Below are 25,253 nucleotides of genomic sequence, written 5' to 3' on the forward strand. Positions count from 1 at the left end.
AGTTTACGTGACAGGGTTGTTTTCCTCTTCAAGTATCTTTAATTACTCTGAAATTGCTTTGCACCTGCTCCTGTGAATTATCCAACAGTTCCTTTTTCTGAGCACTGTTTTCCACACCGGGTTTATGTCTCATCACCTCTCCCCAGGGAAATGGGGTGACGGTGGAAGATTGCGCACAAAAACACCTATCACAAATGAAGCTGAAAATACCCACATTTAATGGGGTTGTACAGTGGCTTTTGTGCCTATTCACCAACCCCTGACATCTTCCTGTCTTTGAGGAGCGTGGGGTCAGTTTTATTGTGAGGAATTTGGCTGGGCTAATCTTTGTGACAAGACAGAAACACAGCTGGATGGGCCCCTCTCTCCCGCGAGTCATGGGCATCTGCTATGCGGTGGCCCAGATCTCATTATTGCCATCATTACTGCACGGGCCTGTGCTTCTGAAAGCAGGAGTGGCGGATTCGGAGATTCACTAATGCCTCTTTGGGAGAACAAAAGAAAGGTTACTGTTTTCGGGAGAAGTCATTGTGAAAATGCATCTCTCTATGGCTTGCGAGGAATAAAAAATTTGTTTCCTTTCAGAATTGCTAAGGGAGACAGTTGTGCAATTTTTTTGGATATTGGTGCAAGAAAATAAGAACTTAAGATTCGGTTTACAGATTACCTAGAAACTGTGGGGCTCTTATAGAAAAAAGAATTTTGTGTGTGTGTCTATCCTTCCCAGATTTAAAGACTGAGAGCCTTATGACAGAATGATTTTGGAATGAATGTTGAGTATCTGAGTTTTAGACTTCTTTGGTTTCATGGCTCTGCCACATTAACCATATGCTTTATGGCGAGTTCCTTATCTTTGCTTGACACTTCAGTTCTGATCCATTTGGTGAGAAGGGCACTAAATTCTTCGTGATGATTCACTTAAATGTGTATCCTGGAGCATAAAGATACTTGATAGATGTATTTCATTTCCTCCTCTTTAATCATTTCTTTTCATTGTATTTAATTTACTTGCCTTTTTCGTAGTTTTTATTTCTCTGTAGGATAGGAATTTGGAAAGCAAGGGGACATTTACATCAATATATTTAAACTGCTTATACCGAATGTAACCTATCCACACAGCAGAATCTGGCAAACTCCCCGTGGCGTACCCAATATGCCAAATACCAGTAACAATGATAGGTCTCATTCTCCTAACTCTGAAAGAGCCTTGAATAGGGCACTTTTTAAAAAAATCTCAGGGCTAGGATGAAGGAGACATTACTGGGGCCTGCTCGAGGCAATCGACGAACAACAGGATGGTCGTGGTCATGATACTTTTTTACCTAAGTTATGTAAATTTTTTTCATTTTTTTCATTTCATCATCCTGTTAATCGTCGATTGCCTCGAGCAGGCCCCAGTAACGTCTCTTTCATCGTAGCCCTGAGATTATATTCACGGCTCTTTAGGAGAATGAGACCCATCATTGTTACTGGTATTTGGCATATTTGGTACGCCACGGGGAGTTTGCCAGACTCTGCCCTGCGGACAGGCTACATTCGATAGCCTGCAAGTTTGTCCAAAGTAGGAATGAGATAATAAGATGTCATAATAAAAAATTCTGATAAGATGTTCCGGGATCTGGATTTTATAATCTCTGAGTCTTGGCCGCTGATGGGATTACACGGCGCCAGGGGGCCAGGTGGTGGGTGTGACCCCCACCTGCTGGAATTTGGAGGATCTGGATGGAAGATGCTCGACTCCAATGCGAGTAGGCTTGGAGGTCTCGGCCCCGGAACCCGCGTGGCTTTGTCCCTCTGCCAGTACCTTCATGTGTGCGGAGAGTAGTCTCAGCATGGTGGTGGCTGGTCCTGGAGGTCTTCGGCTGCTGGAGCCCCGGTCGGGGCGGGGAAGAAAACTCAACCCGCTCCCCTCCAAGGGGTCCCGGCGAGGGACACCCAGGTGCGGGGGCAAAAGACTGCACTGTTCTCGTCCGGGATCTGGATTTTATAGTGTACAAGTTATGTAAATGTACACTAAAATTATGTACACTAAAATTATGTACACTAAAATTATGTATACTAAAATTATGGTCAAATTTTAAAAATGGACAAAGCAATAGTTATAAATTGATCTAACACTGCTTCAAAAAATCCTTCCTGGAAATTTTTCTGTTTATGTTTTGAAACTCAGCACTCTCTTACCCATCTTCAATTATTTGTGCTACTTGATGCCTATTTTTCGTACTATTTCCAGGCGATCAGTAAATTCACATCCCTTCCCTGAATCCCTAAGATCTAGAATAGTATTAATTCCCCATGGACTCAACATAAATCACTCTCACAAGGATTATTAGACAGACTTATTTTTTTGTATATGCAGCCAGTTTTGAGGATAAGCAAAAATCTTAATTATAATCAACCTTGCACACTTGTGTCTCAGTTGAGAGGTACTTTGTAGAAATTACTATGCCAGTACTTCATAATGTTTAGAATAAAATGGTCAAACTGGAATTTCTTAAGAAAACAGTTAAGAATAGGTAGAATATAAAGAAACATAGTAATGTCATTTAAAATAGCCAATGGTAATAACTTCTGAGGGTTGATCTGTAGAACTGAGTTTGCCAAAGGGGTGAATGGGGGAAATGGCATGCATGAAACACTGTATGCCCGAAACATTATTAACAGTACTGTAATCCTGGTGCCCGTATAAAAATTGGAAAAAGAGGAAAAAGTAGAGGAAAGGGAACTCATTCGGACAGGTCAGTTGGTGCGTCCTAATCTCTGAGCTGGGTTCTTCCAAGGTATTGATCACTTGATCATTTGACTTCCCTTTAATCGTCAATTTGCTCTAGCGGGCACCAGTAACATCTCCATTTGTCCCTGTTGCGTACTAGTGTAGCCCAATGGTATCTGTTTGTTCTAGGAACACGAAGAGCCTCAAACCGATGGTTCATGATCTTGATGAAGAAGTCTGACTATCAGGTAGGTGGGCGGCCACGCGGTCTTTTGACATCCCGTGGAATCCAGTCAGTAGCGGCTCTAGTCCAGCGGTCGTCTTTAAATCTCATTACGTGTCCAGTCCATCTGATTTTTGACACCGTGGCAAATGAGACAGTGTCCCTGATTCCTGATCAACGGAGGTCGCAACTCTGGATTCTTTCTCTCATTTGAGTGAAATGTGATACTCCAAGCATAGCTCTTTCGATTCCTCTTTGGGAGACCCAAATAGCGTTCCAAGGTATTAGTTTTATAAAAACCCTGGGATGAGCATTTGTTTGTTCTTGTCTATTTTTTCAATTGAATCACCATGAAATAGAGCATGATTGGGTTTCAGTGATACAATGTTCCAACACCCATCCCTCCACCAGTGTACACTTCCCAGCACCATGTCTCCAGCCACCCTAGCTCCACCCCATTCCAACCTGCCTCTATTGTAGGCACTTCTCTCTCTCCCTCCCTCCTTCCCTCCCTCCCTCCTTCCCTCCCTCTCTCTCCTCCCCTCCCTGCACCCCCCTCCCGGTCTCCCTATCTACCTCTCTCCCTCCCCACTTTTTGGCATTATGGTTTGCAATACAGATATCGAAAGGTTATCATGGATACCCCTTTACCTACTTTTAACACTCAGTTCTTTTCCAAAGTGATCATTTCCAACTACTGTTGACATACTGGACCCTCCTCTATCCTCTGTTTTGGAGTGAGCATTTTAAATCTCCCCTTTCCTAAGTCAAAAATGGAAGCTTCTATATCTCAAATGGTCAGCCTACAGATTAAGAACTTGAGCAAAGGGCTGCTTTACTTTAAAGCCTTTGTTCTTCCTTATGTTTCTAGTGTCTCCAAGGCAGGGCTTCTTACTCTTGACTACACATTGAAATAATTTAGGAAGTTTAAAAGAAAAACAACAGCAGGTCAACATAATACTGGAGAATAAAGTTGAAGGAGTCACATTATTCAATCTCATAATTTACTCTAAAACTTAAGTAATCAAATGATCAAAGAGTCAGCTATATCAGTGAACAGAAGAGATAGTCCATAAACAAACTAATACAAATACAGTTAATTGATTATTGATAAGGCAGCATAGGTATTCCTTAAGAAAAAATAAGTTTTCACCAAAATGATAAAAAAGGAAGTCTGTATATATTATTATTATTATTATTATTATTAGTGAAACACCATGTGGTACAGTTGTAGACTTAACAATTTTTTGTGCTTGGGTTTCAGTTATACAATTATTGAGTACCCATCCCTCCACCAGTGCCCATTCTCCACCTCCAGTGCTCCCAGTATCCCTCCCACTCCCCATTTCCCCCCATTCCACCCTGCCTCTGTGGCAGGGCATTCCCTCTTGTTCTCTCTCTCTCCTTTTGGGTGTTGTGGTTTGCAAGAGAGGCATTGAGTGGCAATCATGTTTGGTCCATAGTCTACTTTCAGCATGCTTCTCCCATCCTGGGAGGATCCTCCAAACACCCTTTACTTGGTGCTTCCTTCTCTATTTGAGCTGCCGTTTCCCCTTGCCGTTTCCTCCAAGCCATGAAGCGAAACACCTAGTACTTAACCGGCTATTCTTGGGTATTAATCTTCTATTTTCTTACTTTATGTTCCCCAGATGAATACAAACTTTCTATGTCTGTCCCTCTTTTTCTCTCTCATTTTCACTTAGCATGATACTGTCCATGTAGTACCACTTGTATGTAAATTTCATGACTTCATCTTTTCTAACAGCTGCATAGTATTCCATTGTGCAGATGTACCAAAGTTTCTCTAACCCGTCATCTGTTCTTGGGCACTCGGGTTTTTTCCAGATTTTGGCTATTGGGATCACAATCACGATCATGATCACCCTGTTCTTTGTCGATTGCCTCGGGCAGGCACCAGTAATGTCTCCTTTGTTCTAGCCCTAAGAAATGATCTTTCAGGGTTAGGAGAATGAGACCCATCATTGTTACTGGTATTTGGCATATTGAGCACGCCACGGGGAGTTTGCCAGACTCTGCCGTGCGGGCAGGATACATTCAGTAGGCTGCTGGGTTGTCCAAAGTAAGAACGAGATAATAAGATGTCATGTGGCACGCTTCCGGGAGCTGGGTTTTATAGTCTCTGGTCTTGGCCGTTGATGGGATTACCTGGTGCCAGGGGCAGTTGGTGGGTGTGATGCCTGCCTACTGGAAGCTGGGGGATCTGGGTGGATCATACTCAGCCCCAATCCCAGCAGGCTTGGACATCTCAGCCCCGGGACCCTCATGCCTGGGTTCCTCTGACGGTTCCTTCATGCATGAGGCTTGTACGGACTTGTGGAGAGTGGTCTCAGCATGGCTGTGGCTGGTTCTGGAGGTCTTCAGCTGCAGGGGCTCTGCTCAGGGCAGGGAGGGAAACTCAACCCACCCCCTCCAAGGGGCCCTGGTGAGGACAGCCAGGTGCGTGGGCAGGAGACTCTGCACTGTTCTCTTCTGGGAGCTGGGTTTTGTAGTCTCTGGTCTTGGCTGTTGATGGGATTACCTGGCGTGGGGGGCAGTTGCTGAGTGTGACTATTGTGAATTTTGGAGCAATGAACATAAAAGTGCAAATGTGGGCTATTGTGAATAGTGCAGCAATGAACATAGAAGTGCAAATATCATTTTGACTGTACTTTTTTTCCTCTCTGAGATATATTCCCAGGAGCAGTATAGCTGAGTCAAATGGGAGCTCAATTTCTAACTTTTTTTTTTAATTTATTTTTTATTTTTAGTGAAACACCATGAGGTACAGTTGTAGATTTACAATTTTTTGTGCTTGGGTTTCGATTATACAATGATCAAGTACCCATGCCTCCACCAGTGCCCATTTTCCACCACCATGGATAATATCCCTCCCACCCCCATCCCTCCCATCTCACCCTGCCTCTGTGGCAGGGCAATCCCTTGTGTTCTCTCTCTCCTTTTGAGTGTTGTGGTCTGCAAAAGAGGCTTTGAGTAGCAAACATGTTCAGTCCATAGTCTACTTTCAAGATCAATTTCTAACTTTTTGAGAATTGACCATACTGTTTTCCAAAAGGGCTCAACCAGTAACAGTGAAGGGGAGTCCCTTTCTCGCCTCATCCACGGCAACACAGGTTGCTTTTGTTCTTTTGGATGTGGGCCAGTCTCTGTGGTGTGAGATGATATCTCATTGTTGTTTTGATCCGCATCTCCCTGATGATTAGTGATGTAGAGCATTTTCTCATGTGTCTTTTAGCCATTCGGATTTCTTCCTTGAGAAAGTTTCTGTTCATTTCATCACCCCATTTTTTGATGGGGTTAGAAGTTTTCTTTTTGTAGAGTTCAACCAGTGCTTTGTATATCCTTGATATCAACCCCTTATCAGATGGATATTGGTTAAATATCCTTTCTCATTCTGTATATTGTCTTTGTATTCTGGTCAATGTATCTTTTGAGGTGCAGAAGCTTCTTAATTTAAGATAGTCCCATTTGTTTATCTCTGTATCTACTTGGTTGGTCAGTGGAGTATCGTCTTTGAAGATACCGTTAGCCTCAATAGCGTGGAGGGTTTTTGCTGATCTTGTCTTCAGTGTACCTTCTGGATTTTGGCCTGATGTTGAGATCTTTAATCCATTTTGATCTGACTTATGTGCATGGTGTTAAGTCGAGGTCTAATAACATAGACCTGGTCTTACTCTTATAGGTCACAGACTTATATGTAAATTACAAAATGGAAATAATAAAACGTATGTGAAAAGCTCTGTGAGCTTAGATTTGATTATTTTTTAGAAATATGATCCAAAGCATGGCTTATACGGAAATATTAGTAAGTTGAACTTTATTTAAATTAAAAACTTCTGTGAAAAATACTGTTAAAAGACAAGCCACAGACTGAGAGGAAATATTTGCAAACACATTTCTGACAGAAGTCATATATAAAATGTACAAAAGAGCTCATAAAATGACACAATAAGAAAACAGTCAAACTTTAAAATGGTCAAAAGAACTGAACAGACACTTCACCAAAGAAAATGTACAGATGGAAAATTAGCATGTGAAAAGGTACTCAACCTTTTGTTTCCTATTGGGGAACTGAAAATTACAGCAATAAGGGATAATGCCTTTTAAAATGGCTAAATTTTTAAAAACCTGACATCTATTGCTGAAAAGAATATTGAAACAATAAGAAAGTCCAATTCACTTATGGGAGGAATGTGAAACAGAACTGGAAGATAGTTTAGCAGTTTCTTTAAAAGCTAGTTGTATATTTAGCTTACTTTTCAGTACACAAACTATTACACGTTTACTGTTTTGAACACCTATACAAAAAAACCACTTAGATATTTATAGCATGTTTATAGTATCTTCATTTATAGTTTCCCAATCTGTAAGCAACCAAGATGTCTTTCAACTAGTGAATGAATAAACAGCTTTGGTATATTTCAGTATAGAATAAGAACAGTAATGAACTATCAAGTCACAAAAAGACATGAATGAATCCTAAATGCATATTGTTAACCGAAAGGAGTCAGCAGGAAAAGACTTAGGGTTCAAATTTTATGGCATTTTAAAACTGAAAACAACAGAAATGTTGGAAAGATCAGGGTTTCCAGGGACATAAGGGAAGGGGGAGAAAGTTTAATATAAGTGAAATATCTGAATTATTCTATATGATAATTACAATCATGGATACATTGTATGGTACATCTGTCAAAACCTGCAGAACTTTATAGGACAAAGAATGGACTTTATTCTACACTAATCTGAAGTCACTTAGTCCATCAGGGATTATAAAGTAAAATGAAAAACTGTGACAAAGCAATCTATTATAAGTGTCTTAACCTCAGTGAAGGGTGTGATAGCAAAAGGCTCCTACCTGATTAACCTTGGAAGTGAATGGAGTTGGAAGGTTAAAGGCAAAAACGACTTTCAATAAAAGTTTTCAACTCACCTTGATGAAGTTGTTTCCGGTGGGGACACAGGATCCTATATCCATGTTCTCCAGAATCTGAAACATGCGTACATACTGGAGTTCAACCATTAAGTCAATGGATAAGCAATGGTAGAGCCAAATTTCTTGTGGTTTTAATGGGAGGTTACAGATTAGAAAGAGGATGAGACTTGAGTAGCATTGAGGACATCTAGTACTCAGATCTTGGTTCTGCTATTATTTCAGAACAAAAGAAATCAGGACTTGGAGAAATATAGTAAAAGCATCAGGACTTGGAGAAATATAGTAAAAGCAGAAAATAGAATATAATAGGAAATAATCAAGGGCCATCTCACAGTGTCCAGAAGAAAATAAGGTGCTCAGGAAAGATCAACAAAACAGTGATATTGAGAATATGTCAAAGGGACATGGAGCTGTGAAAGTTCCCAATAGCAAAAAAAAAAAGCAAGTTGAGCAATAAAGCAAATAAGGTAGCAATGGACTGAAACCCCAAGCATAGATAAATAAATGGTTCCATACTGATTTGAATATATTACCGCATAAATAAATGGAGGAATCTAGGACAGATCTTCCAAGCAAGAGAATTCTAAACATTTTGTATAGATTATCTTCCCTTAAGGATGTGGAAAATTACTCCCCATTCTCAAAATGTGGGTTTAACGTGTGACTTTGATAGAGCAGAGTATGAAAAGAAGGAGAAAAGGTTCAATTTATATACTGGACAAGCCTGCAAATACTCAGTGATAAATTATGCTGTTATATGTACCTTTGAGGAGAATGACACTTTAGGGTCTTCTTCCCCAAAGCACACAATCCTTCCAGTGTCACCAGGAGTAAAACATGATGGAGATCCCAGTAAAGGGACATTCTACAAATATTTGACCACTACAAAGGTCAAGATTATCAGAAACTAGGAAAATCTGTGTAACTGTCACAGCTCCGAGGATCCTGATGAGATATGATTGGGATACAAGAAATCTCTCTAGCTTCGCCATTTTTCTGTAAACCTGAGTGTCCTAAAATAAGACATTTATTTCAAAGAACTTATGATGCCTGAGTATTACTCCCTGAGGATTCTGACTTAATTTGATGAACTTGACCCTAAGGATTTTCATAGGAGCCAAGCTTCTACTGCGCCTCTGGCAAACCTCTGTTCCAAGGAAAGGGATTTCTAAACAAGCTGCTCACTCTTCCTCCTCTTTTGTTTAATTTTTGATCACTCTGAAGTTGTGCTGGCTGAGAGAGCAGAGAGACTGAATGATTTTGGTTGTCTTAGTACAACAGTTCTCTAAATACACGTAACCTCAGTGAGATAGAACTTAAGTGCTTTGTCCATTAAATAAAATCCTATCCAGAAAACTTAAATCAGTTTAGGCAAATAGGGAAGGGTAGAGTTGGCACATGTGTTATCAGCTTAATTCTGTACATGGTGGTAATGCTTTTAATTCCCCTCCTCAATGCAAAAAGTCTTTGGCTTTAATTAGTTAGTGGGCTTATTCTCCAGGGTTCCCTTGTGTCCAATGAGCATTACAAGCTAGCAAAGGCAACTTAAAAGCTTAGGTACAACAAACTCAACCAAGCTATGTCTTTCTCTTGTGCACGTGATTGGGCAGAAAGGGTTTCTGGGTATTCTATCAGATGCTAGAGGTAACTGGCTCCACCAATCAAGGAAGAAGTGCTCCAACTGGCCTGGTACCCAGAAGAACTTCAGTAAAGCAACAGGCCTAGTGGTCATGGAACTCTGCTTCCTCACACACAATTAAAGCATTTAATCCAGAGATGGTGAAACTGTATTTTTAGACTTAATACTATTTACTTAAAACAGGTCAGGACATTTTCTCATGCACATTAAGGTGTGAAAAGTATTTATTTTTCCCACTTTTTCCTCTTCAGAAATAGTTATTTGCAGAAATGCTATTGTTTTTGTAAACCCATAGTCAGGAAGTGGAAGGAAAACCGGGACACTGGTGGAAGGAAGCTGATTCCGGTGGTGGAATTGGCAGCGCCTGCCTGAAACTCAATTATCAATAACCTTGTGAATCACAGTGCATCAATAAAAATACTTTTTGAAACGAATATTGGCCAACTAGAAAATCTTCACTGCGTTGTGCACAATGCCAGCCACTAAAGGAGATACTTAAAAAGTTGCTGGGTTTTTTTTTCAAGGTGGCATTTGTTCACTCAGGCAGTGTTTATACCAATGGATGTTAAGTGCCAGGTATCTGATAGGAACTGGAGATTAAATACTGAAGTAAATAAAATAAAAACTTAGGTTTCTCTGTTTTTAAAATAGCTTCTGTAGAGTCCAGGAATTTATTATCTAACTCATTGATTCTCAGCTGGAAGTAATTTTGCTCTGTTCAGAGTTTGGGGATATTTTTGTTGGTTTTTTTGTTTGTTTGTTTGTGGGTCACACCCGGTTGTGCTTCTAGTTCTATGCTCAAAGATCACTCCTGTCAGTGCTCAGGGAACCATATTGTACCAGGGATTCTAACCAGCATCAACAAAATTCAAGGCAAGCACTGTAAGCCCAATACTATCTCTCTGGCCCGCCAGGAGATACTTTAAATACTTGATTGATATTAGAGAGTTGGGAGACACACATAGATCAGGGATGCTGATAAACACACTCTAATTCATACAACCGTTCAGTTGCCACAGCAGAGAATTCTAGAGCCTGGAGTGTCAGCAACCTTGAGTGGGGGATATATTTGTTGTTGCTGAGGTGCAGAAACCTTGAGTCCTTTCTTCTGTTGTATTATTTTCCCATAAGGTTTTCTTTAAGTATTTTATTTTTAATTATATATTTTAAATTGAATCACCATGACATACACAGTTACACAGTTGTTCATAATTGGGTTTCAGTTATAGAATGATCCAATACCCATCCCTTAGCCAGTGTTCATTTTCCACCTCCAATGTCCCCAGTTTCTCTCCTGCTACCCTCCCCACCTTCCCTACCCTATGACACCCCCCCCCCCCAGCCTGCCTCTATGGTGGGCACTTCCCTTCGATCTCTCTCTCTTTGAGTCCTTTGTTAAATGAGAACACACTTTTCAGATATGGAGCTAAAATAAGAAAGGGTAACTAAGTAAGCAGAATTAAGGCATCATCTGAACATTCAGGTGGGCAGGACGGCACTGTGCAGCCGGTGGGCAGTGAGTCCATCATCAGGTCTCAGCAGTTCACACTGTGAGGGCCCATGCCAGAGGATGTGTATCGCTATGTAAGGCTCTCAGATGATCCGAACCTTCTTTCTGTTGAGAATGCACAAATTCCAACAGACCCCAGGTTTGCACAAGTTCCTTCTGATTTTCTTTTGGCCCACTGCATAGAGCGATAGCACAGCAGTAGGGCATTTGCCTTGTGTGCAGCCAGCCTGGCCAAGCCGGGTTCGATTCCTCCACCCCTCTCAGAGAGCCTGGCAAGTTACAGAGAGTATCTCGCCCTCACGGCAAAGCCTGGCAAGCTCCCCGTGACATATTCAATATGCCAAACACAGTAACAACAAATCGCATGATGGAGACGTTACTGGGCCAGCTCGAGCAAATTGTGGAGACTGCTGCCAGGCAGAGTAAGTACTCTAGCCCTTTGATCTATGTCCACAGTCCTTCCAAATAATAGTACTGGAAACCAATGATGGGCATAGAATTTAAAAATAGCTTCTGTAAACCATAATGCCCCCAAAAAGGGGGGGGTGGGGGAAGAGAGGGAGAGAGAGGGAGTGAGCAGGAGAGAGAGACAGGGTAAGAGGTAAGAGGGAGGGAGAGGGGGAAGGAGGGAGAGGGAAAGTGACGGCCATAGAGGCGGATTGGGGGCTGGGATGTGGAAGAAGAAAAACTGGTGAGAGGAAAAACACACTGGCGAAGGGACAAGTATTGGTACATTTTATGACTGAAACCCAATCATGAACAACTCTGTAACTATGTACCTCACAACGGCTTAATAACAAAAATAAATAAAAGTAGCATTTGCTTCTAAACCAAAGGACTACCCCAAACTTTCATTTTCTTATGTGTGTTCACTATGAATTCAAGTTTTAATAGTAGTCTTTACAGATATGCTATTCAGTGTAACCACGAATCAACCCAACTTTGGGTTTCGATGAAGCAAATTAAGTTTTATAATTATACATCAGACATTAAACAAAATTAAAAATTGATCCCTCCGTCATATTAGTCGCATTTATAATACTGCCACTAGACTGGGCAGTCACAGCACTTGTGTTGTCACAAAAGTCTATTGGCAGCACTGTGGTGTAAGTTATTTCTAAGAATTGTCAACAATATGCAGTTATTTGCTAAAAAAATTAGGGTGGGTTATTTCTTAACAACCGAGGTATCAGAGCATATGTTTTCCGTTATCTAATTTTCTATTATAAGGATTAGAGATGTGTTCTGCAGGGGGGAGGGCATTTGTCAGACATGGATTTTTCTGAAATTATATTAATTTAATGTAAGGGATGTTGGATAACATATTAGATGATTGAAATGGATTTTCCAGATGGCATAACAGTGTAAAACTCAAATTGATAACTCCTGAAAAGCATTTCTGATCTAAGCCAAGTGTGTATTGTTGAATATTAATTCCATTAAGGTACATCAGCAGGGAATTTAGGTATGTGACCCAAATAAGTTTCTGGTAATTTCTTGTAACAGAGTACTAGTGCTCAGTGAATCACAACTGGGTATGGGGTGGGATGAAGAGAGGAGAGGAGGGTCAGAATGGCCTGAGGAGTTTGTACAATTTTCCGGGGTTGCCACTGAAAAGGTCTGACAGAATGATGAGGTGGGTAAGAAAGTCTTGCCTATATATTTTTTTGTAAAATTTCTCTATATAAATCCATATGCCCAGTCCAGTACACTTAGCGATGTGAAGAGAAAAGGAATTACTGTATCTCTTTCCATTGTATGATGGGGAAATACGAAAGTAGTATACAGGAGACACCGAATATACCTTACCCCACTTCTGCCAGTGACTCTATAGAGCTCTGGTGTGGGGGTCGGTTAACCCACTTCCCATGCCATGTAGATCAGTGGCAGCTGTCAAACTGAGTTCTAGTTCACTTGATACATATGGTATATGGGAACTGGTGCCCACAACCTGAGTTTTTTGAGAGCCATGGGCTCACACTGGAGCAAGGGATTACTTTGCAGGAAAACAAAATTAAGTTCTAACTTCTGCCCAGTTCTTCCGGGACTATAGCCTTCCCTTGCAGAAAAGAGGAGGAGACAATAAATCGAAGTAATTTTATTTAGAGAACTATCAAATATAAAGGGAGAAGGAAGGAGTGGGGGAGTAAGGCAGAGAGAAGAGAGAGGGGAGAAGAGGAGGAGAGGTTGATGGAGACAGGTTTCAAGAGTGAACATGGGCTTCTCTGGGAGACAGTAACATGTATTTTTTTTTTTAATTTTATTAGTGAAACATCATGAGGTACAGTTGTAGATTTACAAATTTTTGTGCTTGGGTTTCGATTATACAATGATCAAATACCCATCCCTCCACCAGTGCCCATTTTCCATCACCATGGATCCCAGTATCCCTCCCACCCCCACCCCCCCATCCCACCCTGCCTCTGTGGTAGGGCATTCCCTTTTGTTCTCTCTCTCCTATTGGGTGTTGTGGTCTGCAAAAGAGGCATTGAGTGGCAATCATGTTCAGTCCATTGTCTACTTTCAACATGCATCTCCCCTCCTGGGAGGATCCTCCCAACACCCTTTATTTGGTGCTCCCTTCTCTATCTGAGCTGCCTTTTCCCCTAGCATGTGCGGCTGGCCTCCAAGCCAGTGAACCTCCTGGTACTGATCTCGGCTATTCTTGGCTATTAATCTCCTTTTTCGTTACTTTATATCCCCCAGATGAATGCAATCTTTCTATGTCTATCCCTCTCTTTCTGACTCATTTTGCTTAGCATGATACTTTCCAAGTAACATGTATTTTCTCCAAATTACCTTGGCCTGGAGTTCTCTGCATACATAGATGTTAATCGGGTTGTTGTTGCAGGAAAGAGCCTTGAACTCTTGATGATCTTTTTGTTGTTGTCAGGGAATTTAGTTTCCGTTGGAACATCTCCTGTTCTGAGACGTCCATCCTTCTCTCAGTTGTACCTCCATTTCTGCATCTAAGGTGGTGCCTAATTTTCTTCATCTCCAAAGATCTATCTCCATATTTGAATCTCTAGGAGGTCTGGTTTTCCTGCCTCTAGGTGGCTTCAGGACTAGTGACTAGGCAACATCTTGGTTTTACTATTTCCAAAAAACTCTTCTTACCAGGGAGGTTTCCTATATATCTGCCTCTAACATTATCATTTTTGCATGAACCTACTTTTTACTATTGATTTATAATAAATAAATAATATATTGTATTAATTTTATTCATCACTTTAAATTTTCTCTCCATAAGAGTCCAGTTTTCCCTATAAGTAGAATACTGATCACTTGAGATTTTCAAAAATAAAAGGAGCGACTCATATCCCTGGGGACTACTGGATATAAACTCCTTTGACTGCCTTAATATTCAATATATGACATAAGCAAATATCTCTCAGCATCTCTAGCAAATGCTCAGCCCCTGCTTCCTCTTTAAAAAGACATCAAAGTCTTATTTGTTATAAATTGAAAAAGAAGGGAACGGAAGGAAACTGGAGCAGGATTGTAAATTAGTAGTCTAGATTTCATTCTAAAACATCTTTCTGAATATGTCAAAAAACATTTGTGTCTGCCTGTACCTAGCAGGTCAGAAGTGTGAAATGCCATAAGGTTCTAGAAGCCATAGAGGGTTTATCTGCTCTACGGTATCCAGGTAAGGAGAAAGGAGACTCTGTAAGTCCTTTCTTGTTTTAGCTTTAAAAAATTCCAAAATTGGAAGGAACGATAAAAGAACTCTAGAGTGGCTTTGCCGAAGACTATGTCGTTGATAGTAAATACTGAGTTTCCCTTGTACAAAGGTACAATGTGTTGGTGTGATAAAAGGATACTTGCTCTTTTTCCTGGTTCCTGGCACATAGTTCCCTACACTTTTGAAATTTCCATAGTAATAGGATTTGGGATTCTAAAGAAGCGAATCAAGATAGATGGTACCAACCCTCTGGATTAGAGGACACAACCACTCACAAAAGGCCAGTGGCTCAGTATATTACACAGTTTAAGGAAGCTCTCATGAGAATGCTTGAACCAGCGAGCTAAGGGACCTTGCAAGTCGTTGAAGACATTGATGTCCTAGGAAACCATGAAACTCCATCCCCCTCCACTTTTTCCCTCCCTAGTTTGCAAACTTCCTCTATTTCATTAGGCTGTTCCTGAGTTGCATATCCTTTATAACAAAAAATGGAATTTAGAGGAGAGACTTCCTGAGTTCTGTGAGCTATGCTCGCAAATTACTGAACTGGGTAAGAACTATAGCAACTTCCGGATTTGTGGTGAGTCAGGCAGAAAGTGTGGCCCCATCTGGGAACCCTATTTATTGTTAGCACCTAAAGGGGGAGGATCTTGTGGGACTAAGTCCTCAGCATGTCAGGTCTGTGCTAATTGGGTGGTGTCACCACTTCATTGAATTGTTAAGCTCTGAATTGGTATTAGAGAATTGGAAAATTGATTGGTGTTGGAATGACCAACCAATAAATGGATATAAAAAGGTGAGCTACTATAGACTTGTTTCTTCTCTTTCATTATTTGAAAATATCTCTGCGTTTTGGGAGGGTTTTAGTACATGCCATATATATCATACAATTGCAACTTAAGATACACTCACCTTGATCTTTGGAGGCTGACCTTCATGAACCATATCCCTAGCCTTGCTGTTCTCTGCCTCTGGATGGGGTTAAGCAAGAGGGAATACTGGCAGGAAATAAAAGGATGAAAGGAGGAGGAGGTTTGTGAGGTCAGAATATTTTTCCCCTTGCTCTTGTGAAGATGCTTAGGGCTGTGTTCCAAGATGAAACACTATTGTTTCTATGAAGCCAGACTTCTCCATGTGGCTTTTTCCTTCCACTCTTCTTAACTCTTTGTGCCTATCGTGAGATCAAGATTTAGCTCTTGATTCTGGGTCTTATCCACAATCTCTTATTATGCTCTGAGAACAACTTTGCAAAAAAGTTCTTCAGTAAACAAACTTTTCAATTATCCTGATAATTGAGTGATCCATCTTACTGGGTTCCTGATTTATGTAATAAAATGAATGTCCATTTAAATGTTAGTTTTATGCTTGCCAAATATGTTGATTTTTGTTTTAATATAGATGATTCTAAGCCAGCTATTAGTTGCGTCTTATGAAGGTCAGCCTGGTTAGCAATGATAAAATCATCTAAGAGAATAGAATGCTTATCTTTTTATTTCCCTTGGCAGAAGAATATGCATTCAATGAGGTAAAGGGAAGGAAGCTAGGACATCAGTTCTATTTTATAGCATTTAGAATTGCCATTTCAGTTGCCAGAATGTTCTTCTTCCCCATTATGATTCTGGCAGTACTGTATGCTAAGCTTTGAAGATGCATAAGTAGCCTGGGATTTATACCAAGATGATATGTGTTGATGAGAGGTTGATAAATATTACAAAAAGTCATTGTTATTAACTGTTTTATTGGTGAGATGGAACAAGATGTAATACTCAGAGATTTAAAGCTTGTGCCTGAAACATGTTTCCTTTTATGCATATCATGATCATTTGATATTGTGGGAGGAGGGCAGGGAGAGCTAGAGAGAGGGGAAGGGGGGAGAGAGAGAGAGAGAGAGCGCATGTCCATAAACGTGTTTTTAAACACATTTAAGATATTTAGAGAGCACAAAAATTCATACTTTATTGTACTTTACTTGTTTACTTATCTAAAAGTTGTACTCTCCAGCAGTTCTAGCAAGGGGGGCCCTGTGATGAAATTTTACAATGGTTATTACTTTTTTCTCCCACCTTCTACCTCCTGCAGAATCTATGTCATTCACCCAAAATGATCAATTTCTGGTGAGAAAATAAGATCTTCTAAGTTCATAGCCTTTCAAAGGAGTTACCCCTGGAAAGGCCTTTCCCCCACTTCCCACCCATACACAATTTTTTTTGGTCTTCCAAAGTCATTTCTAAAATATAAATGAAGGTGACTATATAGAATTATTCAGTGTGGTAGCAGCCAGTTTTTGATCTACTTATCTTTAGGTAATAAGGAAAACTTCCCAAAAGATAGTTTATATTTGCATCTCAGAAGAATTAATGATATATTACATTTATCCTTGATAATTTTTAGAGACAAAATTATTAATAGTCACTATCCATGATATTAGAGAAGATATCAGATGATTTGTCCAGCAAAGTGGCTGTGTTTTTCAGGATTCTATAACAAGGTACCACAAGTTGGAGTAGCTTGAAGAACAGAATGTATTGTCCCTCCATTCTGGTAGCTAAAATTTCTAAATTGGGATGTTGGCAGGATTGGTTCTTTCTGGGGACTAAGAGAGAAGTATCCATTTCAGAACTCTTTCCTTATAAAACATTTTCCCTCCTGTCTCTCTTCACATCATTCACTTAAATGTGTTTATATGCAAATATCCTCTTGGTGTTAAGTACCCTGGTTGTATTGGATTAGGGCTTACTCTAATGATCACATCTTGACTTGCTGACTTCCTTAAAAATATACTATCCTACCAGAGTCTAAGGACTCCATCATCTGAATTGTAAGCATTTCAGGGTGAGGAGTGCACAATATAATTCATAATCATAGTTATGTAAAGTCTGACATTTTGATCTTCCAACATCTAATGTTTTGTTGTTTTGTTTCAGTTATATATCACATGATTTATAATATTCATGATTTGGTTGTTGTCAAGAAGAATATTTACTTTTCTTTCTTTTTTTTTTAATAATGTAGGAGCACTGCTGTTTGTTCAGCCATTGATTAAGCTGATTGAATTGGGCATGAACCCACATTACTTTTTTATTTTATTGTATCACTGTGAGAGAGAGTTACAAAGCTTTCATGTCTGAGATTCAGCCATACAATGATGAAACATTCATCCCTACACCAGTGCACATTTTCTACCACCAATGTCCCAAGTATCACTCCCACTCACATACATACACATCGCAGTCCTCACCCTGCCTCTATGGCAGAAAACTTCCCAAATACTCTCTCTCTAATTTGGGGTATTAATTTTGCTCGAATTTTCCCACCACCATTCAAGTCTACCTGCCAGGGGGAGATACTAGATAATATATTTTCCATAGTTCATTTCGAATATCACGAGAATTCACGTAGGTGTGATTGTAAATGTAAGTTTCTAGATTGTAAATGGCTGTGTTCCAGAGACATCTCTGTATGGCACTAATCCATTTTGGGATTCAGCTGGGATCCTCTGGGCCAGGGCCGTTGGTGTGCTAAGATGACATCCAGAGGCAAATTGTGGGAGGGACAGCCAGTCTTCTGAGCAGCTGGTGACCCATGGAGGACAGCCCAGGTCCTCTGCCACCATGCGGCCTGGAGATTTAGTCCCGAAACCCACATACCTGGGCCTTGCTTTGAAAGCTCTTGGTCACCAGGATTCCATCTGGAGTAGGCGGGGAGACTGCACCTGCTCCATCTGGGGTGTCTTGGTGATATTGGCTCAGTGTGGGGCCTGGAGAGATCTTAGGCGCTATGGGGTCTTCTGGGACTTGCTGCTGTGTCTCTGGGCCAGGGCTGTTGGTGTGCTAAGATGGTGCCCGGAGGCTACTTGTGGAAGACAGCCAGTCTTCTGGGCAGATGGGGAGAATATTTACTTTTCTACAAAGGTAGAATTCAGTATGTGAGAATCTCAGATTTTCTCAGACAGTTCAAATAATTTATTTTAGGAGAATATAAATTCAAAGTAAAATTTGAGGAGTTTAAATCTTATTAAAGTAGCCTGAAAATAAACATCTTGAAGATAAAAATTAAACTGGAGAGAGAGAGAGCGAGAGCAAGAGCGACAGAGAGAGAGAGAGAGAGAGAGAAAGAGAGAGGGAGGGAGAGGGAGAGGGAGAGAGAGAGAGAGAGAGAGGGAGGGAGAGGGAGAGAGAGAGGGAGAGAGAGGGAGGGAGAGGGAGAGAGAGAGGGAGAGAGAGAGAGATCAATGGACTAAGTACATTCTGTATACAGAAGGCCCGGGTTTAATCCCTGGTTCTCCATGGTCCCCAAGAGCATCCCTGGTAATGCCCACAGCACTTCCAGCATTCCACCTTTCCCCAAAAAATGATCATGATCATGACCATCCGGTTGTTCGTCGATTGCCTCAAGCAGGCCCCAGTAACGTCTCCTTCGTCCTAGCCCTGAGATTTTTTTTAAAAGTGCCCCAAAAAACAGAAACAAAAAAAGAAATAATTTTATTTCTTAACCAAGAGTGATGAATATTTGGAAGTTAAAAGTGGAATTTTCCTAGGCTTGTTTTCCCCTATACTGCTCTTTGTATGATTAGATTTAGGTGACAGTAAATAAAAGTGCTCAGCTATTCTTCCCTTTGACTTGAATCTCTCTGTCCTAGAAAAGGGGTGCCAGGAAAACAAATTTTCCTTCTAGATGTCAATGGGTCAAGCCTTGACAACATCATGGCCAATTTTAGCATAGAATTCTCCTAAAAATCATTTTTTTAGTTGAGGGATGCTTAATGTAAAAGGTTAAAAGGCAGACAAACTGGTGTTGAACAACTTAGAAAACTGCAGAATATTTTTGTTGTGTTAAGTGATCTTTCAGGGAAGGTAGAGCTAAGTAAGAAAAGTAAGATTTTAGTTCCTTTTTCATGCCACCAAGATCAGAATGGGTTGCTCATGCTTACATGGTGAAAATTGTTTTGATTAAGAATTGTGTCATTCAAAAATTACAGGACCGCTGAATAGAAAAGAAAGGCATTTGTTGGGAGATGGGGGCCAGAGAGACAGTATAGCAGGTAGAGTGTTTGTCTTGCACTTTACCAACTGATGTTCAATCCCTGGCATCACATGTGGTCCCCCAAGCACTATCAGGAATAACCCCTGAGCATTGCTGAGTGTGAGGTCGTCATCCCCCAACAAAAAAAAAACAGAAAGAAAGAAAGAAAGAAAGAAAGGAAAGAAAGAAAGAAAGAAAGAAAGATAGAAAGAAAGAAAGAATGCTTTTTTGGGGGAAAGAGTCAATTTATAAGTTGGAAAGTATTCTTAAGCAGCACAGGCTATAGAGCAAGTGTAGACCAGTGGGGATTTGATTTTATGCCATAGAGATTCAGGGCAAGACAATCGTCTATTTCTGTTTATAAGTTTTCCAGGAAAAATCATGAATATTTATAAGTGAGAAAGGTAGGCATGTACTGTGGAGGAGGATAAAAATAACATTCTCATGTACTTCTTGCACAAGATGGTAGAGAAAAGTCAATTGGTTGTTTCTTAGTGCATTGATGAGGGTAGGTGACTTGTTGGTCAAGGAGTTCATGGTTCAGCCTTCCTGATGAGTTCTATCCAGCCTATGATCCTGATCAATGTAAAGAAACCAGTCCAAGCAATGTCTTCTATGGGAGGACTGTCATATCTTCTAAACTATAATCCCTGGATGGTGTAATGGGTTTTGTTTTATTAACCCTAGAGTGTTTGTTTTGACAGAAAGAAATGGGGGACACAGAGTTTTACAAGGTTTCTATTATTTGATTACAAAAAAAAATCGCATTATATTGCATTTTTGGGTAATTATCTTATTCTTCCTCTTCTTTTGCTCATAAGGAAAAAGACAACCCGATAATCAGATAAATAACATGATTGGCTCAAGTGCATAACTTATAACTTTTTTTTTCTAGATCAATATATTGTTCGCCCAGGAGAGCTGCTGTGATGAAGAGTTCAGGAATCATGGACAAAGGTATACTATAAATTGTCCAGTGATGTTTACAGAGCATGGTCTATAACACCAAGTAAAAGAATATTCCTTAGTTCTTAAAAGAGGTAATAGTTCCAAGGATTTATACCCTGTACTCTTCCTCCTTGAGAGTTTTTCCAAAGTCTATCTTTTGAGTGACTAGACTTCCAATATAGGCTGTCACATTCCAATAAACTTCATCCTATGGTTCTCCAAGTTCTTCAGAGATGAAATAATCAGCAATAAACTTACTGATGAAAGAAAAAGTTTTAAAAAGTAGTTTTTAAATGGTATTTATACCTACTACAAAACATCGAAGAGCCCCAGAAAGACTAATAACTTGTCCACTTGACTTTAAACATCCCTTCGCTAAGGAAAAGATGGAGACCAATGAACAGAAGAGATTGAGATAAAATAATGAAGATTAAATGGGGTGGTTATCAAGGAAGGCACAGTAAAACAATGCTAAGAAAGATTAGTTCTTTTCTGATACAGTGAGGGGGTTTCCCTTACAGAGAGACATTAAGAGAGATATGCCCTGAATTCTCAGTTTCTATGAGTCTCAACTGCAGCATTAAGTTATATGTACCCTCTAGTCTAGTCTGGACATATCTGTTCCGGAGGGGGGTATTGAGATCAATTTTTTCCCAGTAGAAGCATTTAATGAAAGATTTACCTGTCATGACTCTTGTAGCCTTTACTTCTTCTTGTCTCTGGAATTCAGATGCAATGCCTGAGAGTGCAGCAGACCTCTTGTGACCAGGATGTGACAAGCACCAGATGAAGATAAATGGTTATGATTTTTTCCCCCAGAGGCAGCCTTCACCACTTTCAAACCCTTCTTATGAAGCATATTGTTGAGTGGCAGAATTTTACTCCAAACCAAGACAAAATTTCAGTGCTTAAGCCAATTTGGTAGAGGCCACCAATTCTATTCTTCTCTATTATTCATCAAATTAGAATATGATGAATATATTGGCTTATCTCTTCAGTGGCCATACTTATGAATATTGGAATACTGGAGACTTGGTAATCTCTTGAATGAAGAAGACATTCGACTTCACCTAACCAGACATTCCCCAAATTGTATGACCACAAAATCTTGCTTTTTTTCCACATAAAACCTGCAGTTGCAAGCAATGCATTTAGGAAGTTCTGTTTTTAAATATGCATAAATTTACAAGAGACATATATGAGGGAATATTTTTAAAGATCAGATTTATAAACTATAGAACAAGAGATGTATAGCAATATCCCTTTAGGCTACTTAGTATCAAAATTTATAATCTCTCACAAAATATCCCTTGTAGCTATTGGCAGGGATTGAATAAGTTAATTAGTGTTTCTATTTACTAGGATCTTTCTTGATTGTGGGGGTGCATATTTAGTCTGGTATATCAGTGGATTATGAAAGAAAAGGCTGGAGCGATAGCACAGCGGTAGGGCGTTTGCCTTGCACGCAGCCAACATGGCCGACCCGAGTTCGATTCCTCCGCCCCTCTCGGAGAGCCCGGCAAGCTACCGAGAGTATTCGATATGCCAGACACAGTAACAACAAAGTCTCCAATGGAGACGTTACTGGGCCCGCTCGAGCAAATCGATGATCAACGGGAGGGCCTTTACTTTTACCTTTATGAAAGAAAAAGAAATTGGGCTAACAATTCGAAGGCAAGATAAGTTGACTCTACAGATTTGTGATACGACATATCAGCAAGATATTTTCTTCCCCATACTAGTTCATGCAGGTGTCATTGCATGACTTCCTGTCCTCTGTCAAAAGGCAGGTCTTTGGTATCAGCACAGCTCTCAGAATGTTTCGGATCTCAGCAAATGTTGTCTAGAGGTGAAAAGGAGGAGGAGGAGAAGGAGAAGGAGGAGGAGGTGGCTGTCAGACTGATGACATAATGTCTAAATGTAGGGGAGAAGGAGCAGAGTGTTGAGTACAAAGGATTGCATAGTTCTAGAGAAGGTGTCATGGACCATATGACACCCTCTAGAAGCCATTCAGCATAGCCTTGTTGTCCATGCTGGATGAATAGTTAAATGCTCCTCTTGATTTAGATAATAGAAACTCTCTTAAGCTAGCTTAGGGAAAAGAAAAAGGACACTGGGTCGAGGCCGCCACAGAGATGAAATAAAAAAATTTGAATGACCAAGTCTGCAATAAGTTCATAAATATAGCCATTGAAAAGATATACCCTCAACTTTTAGTTTCTATGAGTCTCAGATGCAGCATTAAGTTACATGTCTCCCGCTAGTCTAGTCTGGACATATGTGTTCAGGAGAGGGGGTATTGAGATCAATGTTCCCCCAATAAAAGCATTTCACAAAAGATTTGGCCTGTCACGACTATCGTAGCCTTTACTTCTTCTTGTCTCTGGAATGCAGATGCAATGCCTGAGAGTGCAGCAGACCTCTTGTGACCGGGTGTGACAAGCACCAGAAGAAAGTTATGCTAGGAACAGAAAGCGCAAAGGAGAAAGAGTCAACGTGTCAGCATGACTGAGCTGCCACATGGACACTAGCCTGTTTACCTCCCTATTTGTTCTGACTTGCGCCAAACCAGAACCTGTTTATTGCCGTCATCATGAACCATAATAGGTTTGGATTGTTACTTATAACAATATAAGTGCAAAAATTTATTCAGTGAAAACATGGATTCCAGGAACCAGCTCCTGTGAAACAGAGAATGATTATCAAATCTTTAGTGGAAGAGAGAGGAGGGGACAAGTCATTAAATAGTAAGATATCAAAAAGTTTCTACAAAAGCTAACCAGAAGGCTGATAATCTCACTATTGCTGCTGAATGCTGAGAATAAAACCCTCTCGTGCCAGCCCACACTTTGATAGGATTATTTCATCAAGCAATTAATTTTAGTAATAGTTACCGATCCCCTATGCCCTGCTACATATTTTTCTAGGCACTGGGGACAGAATGGGGACAAGAGAAGATCTTGGATCTCATTCTTGGATCTCATAATATCCCAAAGGAAAAAATAGATAGTAAACAAGAACGCTAAATGAGCAGAGTCATTTTGGATAATGAGACATCCTGTATGAAATGTAGAATGGAATGTCATGATGCAATGTGAGAGGCAGGTATGTGGAAGGCCTAAGAATGAGATCACTGAAGTGAAGCTTGAATTGTCAGAAGGAAGCAGACGTGTTAGGCTTAAGGCCCAGGCCAATATGGAGAGAGGGGCCTGTGCAGAGATCTAAGTCAGGAGAGAGCATGCCCCGGGGCAAACTCAGAATGAATTATTAGCAGATGTCACCTGAGAGGTGATCCAGGAAGTCATCCATGCTCATCTTGTGACCACTCCTGCCACTCAGCTCACCTTCCTGATAGTGCTGTTTCATGGGTGACTTTTCCTATCCCCCGCTTCAGGTTTGGAGAATCTTGGGGACAGGAGGGTCTGTCGGAGGGTGTGTGTAATAGACTCTGAGTGATGGATCATCTTCTTTCCCGTTAAGAATGGAGCCATCATTTCCAGCAAAGGGAGCTGACTTCCTTTGAAATGGGGTCAACCGCATTTGAGGATTGGCAGAGGATTCAGCAGACACCCAGCTGCTTCAGCACCACGTTTCAGCCATTCTCCCAAGCTTCAGCTGGCATATTTGACATGTTTCCCTGTGAACAGACCAAAGCAGAGAGGCAGCAAGGACAGGAGGGCCCCAGTTCTGACTCCCAGCCTGGCAGGACTGGTCCTACCCGGCATCATTTTCAAGTGATACTTATCAGAGGCAGTCACATGAGAGCACAAGGCCCAAGCTCATTCAAAGGTCATCCTGTCCTGCATTCTTCTTGTGTCTGCCATTACCCGGAACAAACATGCTGGAGTGCCACCACCCCCACCTGTCACAGGCTGCTTGCTAAACCAGATCTCCATTTCGCTCCAGTAGAGAAAATACTTCTCTCTTCTCTAATGTTTCATCTTGGGGCCAGTTGGAACCATCCTTATCATATCTCTGGGTTGTTATATTTGCTCTGGGAAATTTCCACCTTAGGTAAGATGATCTGAAATCACCCAAACTACCCCTTAGATGCCCTAGGTTTAGTTTTAGTTCTAGGACAAAACAAATTACAAGACAACACAGTGAGAATAGTTCTTATTAATCAAAACCCCTCCTCTAGTAAGTGAAAAAAATGACCTGACATGCAATATTAACACTACTACAGAGGGAGGCTTTGGAGATCTACAGAGGTATATTGGACATATTTATAGCATTTTGGTAACGTGGAATTTTGACCTTGCAACAAGGGCAAATCAATCTGTTTGTAAGCAACACAAAGGTCTCTGTGCCTCTCTCTGGGGTTTGTCTCTCACCATCAACTGTGTAGACATCCGTTCTCTCAATTCACATGCAAGAAAAATGGAGAAGACAGTCTACTTAGTAAGCCACAACACTGAACTCAAGCTTATTCCCTGTAACTTATTTGCTGTCAATTCAAAGTTCATCTCCAATTTGGCCTCTGGGGCTAGAGAGACGAGGCACTGAGTACGTTAGCCACATCTTAGGAGTTCCAAAGCATATATTCTAAGTTGCTGGGATAC

The 25,253-nt window shown here is 40.6% G+C and overlaps 1 long non-coding RNA gene across 1 annotated transcript in view; it reads left to right on the forward strand.

Annotated features, from left to right (window-relative positions):
• Positions 1-23,259, forward strand: part of LOC130016225 (uncharacterized) — a 145,498-nt gene extending 122,239 nt beyond the window's left edge. Inside the window, exons 2-3 of the long non-coding RNA XR_008791214.1 lie at positions 20,639-20,700; positions 23,086-23,259. This is a non-coding gene — a long non-coding RNA (uncharacterized LOC130016225). The remainder of the gene's footprint in view (positions 1-20,638; positions 20,701-23,085) is intronic.
• Positions 23,260-25,253: the final 1,994 nt, after the last annotated feature.

Source organism: Sorex fumeus, unplaced genomic scaffold, assembly GCF_029834395.1.
Source record: "Sorex fumeus unplaced genomic scaffold, SorFum_2.1 ptg000149l, whole genome shotgun sequence".
Taxonomy (NCBI): Eukaryota; Metazoa; Chordata; class Mammalia; order Eulipotyphla; family Soricidae; genus Sorex; species Sorex fumeus.